The sequence below is a fragment of the Lepeophtheirus salmonis genome, chromosome 4 (assembly GCF_016086655.4).
Source record: "Lepeophtheirus salmonis chromosome 4, UVic_Lsal_1.4, whole genome shotgun sequence".
NCBI lineage: Eukaryota > Metazoa > Arthropoda > Copepoda > Siphonostomatoida > Caligidae > Lepeophtheirus > Lepeophtheirus salmonis.
Window position 1 is genome coordinate 48,261,283 of NC_052134.2, and position 11,815 is coordinate 48,273,097.

General features: G+C 33.1%; 1 long non-coding RNA gene across 1 annotated transcript; it reads right to left on the bottom strand.

Moving 5' to 3' along the window:
• Nucleotides 1-367: 367 nt before the first annotated feature.
• On the bottom strand, nt 368-11,286 carry LOC139905233 (uncharacterized). The gene is made up of 3 exons (XR_011779870.1): nt 11,260-11,286; nt 9,805-9,910; nt 368-504 (listed from the first exon to the last, which is right to left on the bottom strand). It is a non-coding gene; the product is annotated as an uncharacterized lncRNA (long non-coding RNA).
• Between the last annotated feature and the right edge of the window lie 529 nt (nt 11,287-11,815).

The window sequence follows — 11,815 nt, forward strand, 5'->3', positions numbered from 1 at the left end:
ACCACCAAAAACATTCATAGTTATTTAAATTCGTAAACACGTAGCAACTTGCCTTCTTCTTTGAATATGAAATAGAACTACAAATTACATCATTAATAAAATGTATTATTATTTAATAGATAATGAATGAGACGATTTAAGGTAAAGGGCCGCATAGCTTTAAGAAAACATAAATGAATGATTGAATATGCATTTGTACGAGGTTATACATATAGGAGGGGCATACTACGAGTTATTGTGTACTTATACTAGTACTAAATGAGTCAATATAGTTGAGAAAATAAGAATTTGATCCCTTGCCCATTTTGTAAGGTTTTTCCCCGTGAGAGACGTAATAAGAGATTAAAATAATATGAAACACCGGTATGTTAAAAACAGAAAATGAAGGTGGTAACTAGTGTTGCATCGGTCCATATTCAGTATTTGTGTATCAAACAAAGACATAAGCAAGGAATTACAACCATTTCGATCTTCAATTCTACTCCAATTTCAACAAACTCTTTCCTATAACTCCACAAAAGAAAAAAAACTTGCTATTAATCTGTATCTTTTACGCACTTGTGATTGCTTTATACTTATTTTTTATATCATTATAATACAAGAATAATGATGACAACTTTTGTAAATTTAAAATTCATTTCAGGTAGCAATTGCAAAAAGAGAGTGATCTTCAATCGCCCTCAATTTTGTATTTTTTAAACCTCTGGAGATATACATAGATATGGATGGGGAAAAAATGCTGAGTATCACCCGAAGAACACTATTCCTATGGTGATGAGTACTTTATATTTTGGGAGTGTTTCTCTGCTAAGGTGAAAGGACGACTTCCCCGCATCGAAAGGGGGTGGAGGATTGGGATATTGTGGAGGTAAATCATGCAGGCCCTCCTCATCATTTCTATATAATTGACAACTATTTTTGTCTCTGTGAAATTCATAGGTAAAATTGGGAATAGAAAATTCATTCCGGTTGATGGTGTGGCTACCAGTATTGTTATCATTGGAGGCAACGACGTGACTACAACCTCCTCTCCTGAGGAAGATGCCCCCGAGGGTGCAGGCTCTTGGACCTTAGTAGCTGGTACATCTTCTTCTGTATAGTTGAATTAAAATCTTAAATGTATCTTAAAAAATAGTATGACAGAACGCCTCTACATCCCCGGGAATTCTTGGGCGACAATATCCTTCCCTCGGTTAGGACAATACACATAGGCCTTCCAACACGACAACGACTAAAAACATACGCCCATGGCAACAAAGAAGTTGTTCCAGAAGCACATTAAGGTCATGGAATGGTCTAGCCAATCTCCAAACCTCAATCCCAGAGAAAATCTTTATCTGTGGGCAAACTTACAAAATCTACAAGGGATACTTATTTCCTTCACTGTAAATATTATCAATTGTGCAAAGATACAAAACTTAACATTGCAAGACTTATCGCTCAAGCTTGTTCCTCACATAACATGTGACAAGAATATATAATTGTTATTTAAGCCCTTTCATCTTATAACCCTATTCACAGCTTTTGACTCAGTCGTCATTGATATAATCAATTAATACAACCTACTTTTGATAATGCAACTACTAATCTCTAGTATGGAATTATTTCTTCTTTGTAAGTACTATGTAATAACAAGTAAAAATTATGGTTAACGATAGAACAAGTGCATATTTTTGTGATACGTCTTTTCATAGTGCAAGGTACAATTAGAGGGTATCAGGAACACAATATTTCGAGAAATTGCAGGCATAGGCATATCAAGTGGTCCTTTTGAAAAGTAAGAGTCTAAATGAACAATCCAAATCATGAATAAATTAGCATCTAATAAACTCTTAGTTAACAATGATTTTTTAGCAAAAAAAAGAAAAGAAAAACATTTATCATTTGAATTGAATGTTATGTTATGAAACAATAAAAAATAAACATTCAAAAATCAATGGTTATCAGCATGGAGGGGAAAAAACAAAGGGTGTTTAATGCGCTCCATGACCAAGTGAGTACCTTCATGAGATCATGAAGGTCGTAGGGAGCTCCAGGAGTCTTGTTTATAAGATTAAAAGCATGGCAGCTTCAGGTAAGAGTCTTTGAGAGGTATCTGACAGCGGCAGCCGCCAGAAAATCTGAATAATAGAGTATGTGGACACTGCAATCACTAGTAGTCTGACCTAGTCAATGAGGGAGCATGCCAAGGCTCTCAATGTCAGTGATTGAACTGCAAGAAGGTATGTGAAGGATTTGGGGGAAAGCTTCTTATGTACGACAACATTGGCAACCGTTTTCGACCGGGTAAAGAGAGGTCAGAAATTGTTGACTTGGTGAAAACATAATGGGTCAACAGTTCGCATTTTCTCATACAATTTTTTTTGGACTGTTGACCAGGCTAGGAACTCTCAAAATAGGCGAGGCAACCACTAAAGTCCCCCTAATTCAATAGGATCAAACACCCTCAAGGCATCATGATGCTGGGCGTCGTGAGCTCGGACAAATTCAAACCCAAACGCGCAATAAATACCATCAATCAAACACCATATTCACAAAATTTAGCTCCGTGTGACTTTTTATTTTTGTTCCCCAAACTTGAATTGTCGTTTTGAGTCTATTGAATCCATTAAGCAATATTCGTGGAAGAGGCTTAAGGCCATCCTAAAGTGTCTATAAAAATGTTTCCAAGGACTGGAAAAAACGTTGGCATATATGTATTGCATCCAATAGAGATTACTTATAATGGTAAAAAAATAAATTTTGATGATTAAATGTGAAATTTGAGTTATATTTAACAATTACCGGTACTTTTTTGACAGAATGTATACCCATAAAGAAGTCTGTGATAAAGCCTCAATGTTGTACTCCTGTTCATTTTTCAAATTAATGTTTGTTATCAAAAAGTGCGGTACATAGAAACAAATCGTTTGAAAGTAAAACTAAGAAAACATTTTTCCAACAGATACTGTTTGGGAGTCCAAAAATGCAAAACTATACAAATGATTATTAATATATACAAATGATTATTACATATATGTTAGTATACAATGTGAAAAGTAGAATAAAATGTAGAAAGTTAAGTACATAAAGCCCTGCCTATCCCTTCACGAAATATATTTTAAGGGTTTAGATATGTATGCATTGCTGCAGATACTGCGAAGTAGCAGCTAACTTTATGAATCATTCAATTATGATTCAAGTTATAAAACTAGAATGACACTGTTAAAAAAATCGATGAGATAAATAATTCAATGAAAACGAAATGTTGGTTGTATAGAGACGACATATGTACGTATACTAAGTTTTTCGTTTAATTATAATATACATGTATGTAAGTAATCCTTCAAACAATGTATCATTACAATCATCAGGGGGGGGGGCATGGGCAAAAAATAGCTTTAATATGTGTACAGAAATAACTTCTATCATTCACAATTAAAGGACGTATGTGATAGAGTAATATATATACACAGAGTGGATACCCAAAAAGGACAGTAACATGACATAATTAGGAAAAACGTGATTTCCATGGAATCAAGAAAAGAAGCCTCAAAATCACTATATTTAGCTATATTTTTTTATTCAATATGTCCTCCTTCATAAACAATAACAGCCTTGGCACCCCGGTGAACAGATTAGCAGCTCTTGACGACGAAGGCCGTGTTCATGGCGTACGACGCTGTCATGATCACAGCTCGGAGCAAATCTAAATTCGGATGAGAAGTGCGGCAGATATCTTTATCTAAGATGCCCCGAACTGCTAAGTCCAGGGGGTTGATGTCAGAGATGAAGGTAGCCCAGAAGTAAACCATATTGTTGCTGCATATGTTCCTGTAAATCATGTTCCTTTTTTACCTTGCCGCCTGCTTTTTGGAATTGTTAATCTGAAGAAGGATTTTTTTTTTCCTTAGCTGTTGTCATTATTAAATATGTAGTGAACTTCCTTTTCTACTATGTTCAGTTATATTCAAAATCAGATGGAGCATTCGTCGTGTCTTCTCATAAAAACGGAGAGAAAACCTTGAGGATTTGTTGCAGAGTTATAATTTTAAGCGCTTCTTCGACTCAAAGTAGAATTGAGGATCAACATCAGAGTAATTAATGTCAATATCCAATGCCTCCCTTGTCACAGCTGATTATAGCTGCTCTCCTCTAAAATATTCTTTAAATTGTCAGAGTTACTATGTTCATTTTTTTAAACAACCAAAGTACACAAAATTTTCATCACTACCCATAATGGACTTCTTGAAGTAGTAGGCAGTCCTGATGGGGATGCCAACGGTACTTGCAGCCTTCTTGGTACTGACACCGGCGCGGAGGAGATTGCACACGCGTTGTCTTTTTTGTTGTTACTCCGATATTATTACACTTAGAGACATGGGATTAAAACAAAACTAGTTTATTTGTGTTTAAGCAATCGTTAGGTGGCGTAATGAAACATAGCAATTAAAGGAAGAGGGATAAAATTATGATTCAATGCTACTTCAAGTTTTGGGTGCCCCACTCAGTATATAACTAAATGATTGCACGAATCATGACTTTTTTCGAGTAGATTGCAATGAAATACAAAAGCAAGCTATATATTTGGCGGTTCAAATAAAAACAAATCTTGAAAAAATATCAAATCCTCATTTTACTTTTTACATAATATATACATTAGGGTGTACCTTAATGACAAAAGCGTTGGATTTGAAATGAAAAATATCAAACTTATAGAATATAAAAATAAAACATCCTTAAATAAAAACAAATCAACCATAGAAATTAAGGAAAAATAAATAAAAGGTAGTATTTTTTTTAAAGATTGAATTGACAGTTTTTTTGAACGTTTGATGGTTATTTTCTTGTTTAGAAGAATAAAATGAAAAATAAAAAAATATCCGGCGATATCAAATTCCCAACTTTTCTCAATTCGGTACAGTCTAATATACATCCATCAACCGTAATACTTCATGAACATATTTTGAGCATCAACTATGGGCTTAATATTCAAATTTCCGGGATGAATTCCAAATATCCAATAAAGTTGTAAATATCAGACTTTATTTTGCAATTTGCGGTGCCTCCAAAGGATTAATAAGAATATTTTAATGACATAATTATTAGAAAAAATCCGTCTAGCTAGCTTTATTGTTGACAAGCCACATACATATGTTTACATATTATATAATATTGTTTTGAAGTTGTGTATGACATTTGAGTGTAATTCATGATTTAAAATGATAAAAATTGTTTTCGTAATTTATTCAGGATTTTCATAAACATTAAGTGTAATACTTGCATCAAACTTAAAAAACAACAAATAAACTAAGTAGATATTAAGAAGGTAAATAAATAAGGAAAATACCAGTTTCAAAATAGAAATTACAAAATATTTTATTCATAAACTTATAACCCAAAAAGCCTCTCTTAAGGATTACCGAGAGGTACATTAAAATCTAAACACTTAGAACTTTAAACTTCAACAAGACATAATTTATTGATTAACAATAGATGCGTGTCTGAGCTATATTTATCATCAATGTAGCCGCCCTTAGTGGCAATAATGGCTTCCAAGGGGCAGCCGAAGGCCTAGCACACTCTATAGATACAGTCTTCCAGTGCATTGAGGCTCGATGTTTGGATGACAAGACACTGCAGGCCTTCTCCTCGACTACACCCTTTGGGTGTAGTCGAGAGAGGCCAAAAGAGCTCAAAACTCATTCAAAAGAGTCTTGCAACGGAGATGGGCGTCTTTCATTGCTGGTGTCAAGTGCCTCTCCACCCTAACAAGGCTCTTTCCACCACTTTTTATATCTCTTGGACAGTGGTATGAAACCCCGTGATCTCTTGTATGAACCCTTACAGACTTGATGGAATTGGCCAAGCCTGTTTTATTTAACTTATCCGAGTCTAGTTTGGCCTTTTAACAGAGTTCTTCTTCCTCTCAAACGTTTCGAACTTGCTGACGGCGTGAACAGTGGTCCTGGAGACACCCAACAGCTTGTAATGTGCGGATGGAAATTCGTCAATAACGTTCAAGTGCCATTTTCTCAACTTGTACGTAAGCTAGATACCTTAAGTTTGTTTAGTTTTGTCACTAATTGTTTATGCTTTAATATATCGAAATATAAATCAATTAAAATAACTAAACCTTAATTAATTAAATAGTTTTCAGATTTCAATGGACCACGAGGTAGATATGTAAAAGGGTTTCTCTCCGGAGATCCCGCTTTTCTGGGATTTTAAAACTACGTGAAAATCTCGGGGAAGCTTCCATTTGACTATTTGATAGTACACAATTAAAGGTTCAATCCTACATATTGAATAATCACTTGATTTTAAGTTTTGCAAATGATATATATACATTCATAATAAATTTTGCCCAAAATAGTTTACTTTATACCGCGGGAAGGGCCGAGTATTTCACAACTATACGACCCCACGCTCCATAAAAAAATTATCTCGTTAATCACTTACTATTGAAGTTTTTTTCGTTGTAGGTCGGATCGAGTTAAATAATTTTTTTAAATGGAACCAGTGAAGAAAAAAAAACTGCTCACTATTTTCATAAGGAAATATAACAACTTTTATAAATTAGAAAAGTTTTATATATATATATAATGATAGTACACTTTTAAAATATTGTTTTACACATGTATTGAAAATCATATCAGATAGGTGACCTTCCCATTGCCCATATATTAAATAAACAGAACTTTTATATTTTAATACCCACTGATTTCTTCATTTTACTTTTTATCTATATATAAATTTTCAACGAGAGGTTTTAGTATTTAGAGGGATGGTTATTTTTATACAAATATAGATAACTTAATTGGCGTCATATCTTTCTTTATAGTTATGGATGATTAGTTGATTAAATCATTACTTATTGGCGACTTCGCAAAGGTCTTAAAATGTTGATTTATCCGGAATAAATTTGGTTCCAATATTCCGATTTGGACAAACAGCACCAATTTAAAAATTTTCCACAACACGGGATTTGATGATAGAAATTTTAGCTTTCCATCATCATTATCTGTAGAGTTATTTGCATTGAAAGAATTTTTCAAACTTCAAATTATAAAAATGAATTGAAAAAATCGTGTTTTGTAAATTAAAAATTGAATTAATTCACTGATTTTCAGAAATCACATCAATAAAAACGCAAGAGTTAAAGTGCAATAAGTTTAATTTTATAAAATTCTCGGTAAAGCCATTTAGTTGCAATATTTATTTTCGATGGGAAACAAACGTTCCTCACTACTCCAACGAATCATAGGGACTAACTGTATTTCCAAAAACAAAACATATATTATCGCCTTTAGAATGAAACCACGCCCATGCACAGCTACTTCTACAGCCTAATTGTCACATATTATTAAAATGTAAGTTATGTTGCCGCATGGGTAGTGTTGTGTCGATACTTATTTAAGACTGAGAACGAGTCCACTCCCATTTGTCGGTTCTTAAAGAAGATAAAATTGATCCCTCGCAACGTCATTGAAGAGTTGTTGTGTTTTATAATAAAACTATATTTTACTTTTAGAATAAACTATTTAACTAAGTAAAATCATAATATGTTCGTCTTCAGAAAATGAATATTTTTTGCAAGATATTTGCAACGTTCTTAATAAATATCATATTTGGTATATTAAAATATCGATATTTTTATGAAAAAATCCAGGTACTGGGAGTTAAGGACGGGTCCTGAGGATAGTCTTCAGGACCCGTCCTAAGACTTTACTGGACTGGACCAAATAAATAAGGATCCACACAGCACTACGCATGTGTATTTAAGAGTGGCTTAAAATGTATATTTCTTCTTAACCCTCTTTGACCCATTTTTTTTTCGAATTAGATTTTGAAAATTTTCAATTACACATGAATACTGAAATACCGTACGTTTTTTGGAGTAATACACAGCATTAGTGTTTGTCCTAAAATGTAATTAACCGGTATGAGAAGTTTCTTAGATATGCATTCACAGTTATTTGATTTATAAGTCATAAGGGGTTAAAACATTTAAAAAAATCTTAAATTTCAAAGTATACATTATTCACTCTTGGGATCCTGCTCGAAGACAATTTTACGGTAAATAATAATAAACCCCATTATGAAAAAAAAAGACTAATATTATTCGATTTACTACCTATGAGTAGTAGGCTCAGTAACACAAATGATGTGATGCATAAAATATAACCAAATGTAAGTATAAAAAATAAATTGGGGTTAAATATGTATATCTATTTTTTGGCTCAAGTGTAATGCCGTAACTCTTTGTCAACTTATATATATATTCTTATTATTATAAATATAATAAAAAAAGTAAAATACATACACTTCAACGTGGGATGAAATTTGGGAGGATTTTTGTATTATAAATTTCCTTCTTAGCAACCATAAGAATTCCAATCCAAAAATGAGGCTATATTTCATTTGGATGTTTAACTAAGGAATTAAATGTCATATAATTTATCCCTCATCTGCATTATGATGCATCTATTTTACGTGAGTGAATTATGTACAATAGCATAAGATTGATCAAACAAGGAGGAAAAAGGGGAACTAATATTAAGTAGGGGAGACCGGTGATAGTTACAACAGTCCCTTTTACATCATAATTATATAATATAGTGCAAATTGTTGTAAAAACAAATCAATATATTTAAAGTCAACTTTTCTTCTTTTGGAAATTGGATATATAAAGGGGTTTTGATATAGTATAAGTAGTTTTTGAGAGGATCATTACTTTTGTTATTATGCTTCAGTAATGTCATTTTCATTATTGATTATTTTGCTATCAGTTTATGAAAATTAAAAGCTCACTCATTGAGGAGAAACTTGAGTAACGCTCAGTACAAATGGGACAGTTGCAAAAACTGCACTGGTTGATTATTCTTTATTATTTAATCTAATTGCAAATACATCAAGGATGTTGTCTTAAGCCAAAACAAGGTCCTAAAGAGTTTTGTGGGAGTGAATTTCTCCAAACTATAATATAAATAGCGTAATCTACTATAATACATTGAAATGTAATAACTCAAGTTATTTACTCATCAATAAATATTATTTAGTTTTTTTTAAAAGAATTTATAACTCAAATTTGATTTGTTTTAACTCTTGCGACCATTCCTATCTACGAGAGTAATTGCAATAATTTGACGAGTTGCATTTAAATGTAATTTGCGAAGGGGGAAAACTATTGACTGGAGTCACATTTAAATACTAGACATATGGTGGTAGTGTTGTGTCCGTCCTTATTTAGGACTGAAGACACTAGTCCCTTCCACTTCCGTCTCAGTCCTGCATATCAGCCCTTAAAACTTATTAAGTTTGATTAGGTCACTCAACTTTATTTCTTCTTTGTTTAATCCGTCCTAAGACTGGACCCACATAAATAAGGGCCCACTTAACTCTATATAAAGCTATATTGTCTTACAACTAGGAGTCTAAATTAGACCAACTCATTGTAACTGAGTCAAAAAACCAAAAGTGTTGCAATTGTATACAGTCCTTTTACCCCTACGTTTTAATTTATAATAAATATTCATAGCAAGTCCTGCTATATTAGTAGAATACATAGATACTACCAATATCCTAATTTACAAAGAGGAACGAACAACAGTATGTAGGTAGGTAGGTCGTGGTTGCTCAGTATATATAAAAAATGAATGCATTAAAAAGAGACAGAGAGAAAAAATAATAACGACGCCCCATTTTATTTTAATTAATAGGGCTATGTACAAAAAAAATATAGATATTTGAACGTTTTGTATATAAGCATGTGTAAGAATATCCATACTACATGTAGGTTTAAAAACACAGAGATGACCTTACCGATATTGGTAGTTTTTGGAGTTATTATGCGAGTTGTCGTTCCCATCCCGTCCTCTGGTACGTCCTTTAGGATTCCTTCGTTTTTTCTTAGCTTGAATCACTAAAACTAGAAGATAGAAATAAAAGAATATTATATTATGATTCATGAAGAAATCGTTGAAAAAAAAAGAAGAAGATAATATATATAAATATTATATAATGAAACTATATCCAAGAAAATAATAAATCAATTTGCATTCCTTCAGTGATGGTGAAAACATATGAAGGAAACACTATCAGTTACGTCGTCAAAAAATATTTATCAGACGAGACATTCAAAAACATTATTTAGTTTTCGTCTGATGATAGCATGCAAAAACATTCGTACATTTCGTCAAGTCGTCATAGCTGACGAAATGAACATTGAAAGAGAATACAAGAAATGTACTATTGGGTATCAAATGAGTGCGTAACAAGTCATTCGCGATTAAAAGATGAACCTACTCCCATATCAAATTATCTGAAATAGTCGTAGGAATGAATGTCAGAATGTTACATATTACAGCAGTGAACACAATGAATATGAACAGTTTTTTTGTTTTTTTGTACAAAGACTTTTCCAATATTAAAACTATGTAGTACCGTTTCAAATGAAGACTTAAATCCCATTTGAATCATACAGTACAATAATAAGATATCAAGAAATACAGCCTATAATTAACAACACTGTCAATGAGTTTGAAGGAAGTGAAAGCGTCACCACACAATAGTCAATCCATCACTATATTCAATGGTTATAGTATGAAAATAAAACTAATAATTTGAGTCATAATGATGAATCATGGAGGTCAGGGACAACATAATCCATGACAATAATAGCTTAAGCAGGAGAAAAGAAGAAATGAAAAAAAATAGCGTGTAATTATTTAAGAGGGAAATGTCAAAACCTGATAAATTCGGTTCTTTGCTGCTACTCAAAAATAAGATTGAAATGAAGTCTAAATGTAAGGGATTATTGAGGGGGGACTCCGTTGCTGAGGCGCAGGAGTAGTTCCATGATTCATGACTCAGGGAATAGTTGGTATATTTTGAGAAAGGCAAGTCAAAAATGGATTAAAACTTGTACGGAATAGAGACATTCAAATAGAAATGGATTTTAAAACTCGGGAAAAAGCGTTGCTTCACTTTTCCGAATTTAATTAATCATTTCCCCAATAAAAAAGAAATATGAGGCTTCTTTCCCGCCCTTCCCCATCCCTCCTCTCCTTTCCAGGGACAGGCTATTCATCATCATAAGTGTTGTTGATTTTTGCACTAGACCCCATGAAGGGATCTCGGATTCACTACATAGTGTGGAGTGAGTCAGAGGCACTCCAAGGAGAAAGACCAACTTAAGAATCCCACTCATAACGTTTCACTTCCTCCATTTTGACTAATTACGTTCGATCCCAGAGCTGCTCAACATGATTTACGAACCTCTTCGGTTGATATCCCCTTTGGAACTCATATTCTTCACTTAAATTTGACCACAATTTTGCAGGATTTGTCTCTAACGAAGGAAGAAGAAGTTAACGGCCTCAAATCCTCAATGAAACATATACATTAAAAAAAAATAAAGTAAGAAGGTGGGGGCGAAACAAAATTCACTCTAGAGCTGCGAGAGAGAAGGAAAGAAAAGGAAAAAGAACAAAAAAGTACAAGTAGTAGTATTACTTCATTGTACACGCCGTGTTCACGCACTATCACTAATATCTTACTTCACAAGACTAATCTCAACTGACGATTTATATCGTTCTTTACACTGCCACTTATTCATAGTCTTCTAAGCGTTGATTGGTCGATTCTAGTATTCAAATTATTTCTTAGTAAACATTCTAGATCCATTCTCTCATTTTATGTAAGAATAATTCCACAGTTGGGTAGAATTGGCTTATTACCAAATGATAATGTGTCTTCCCCCCTCTCTCTTTGGAGGAAAGGTTGAGAGATACATAAAAAATAACGTTGTGAATATAATTACCACCCATTCTAT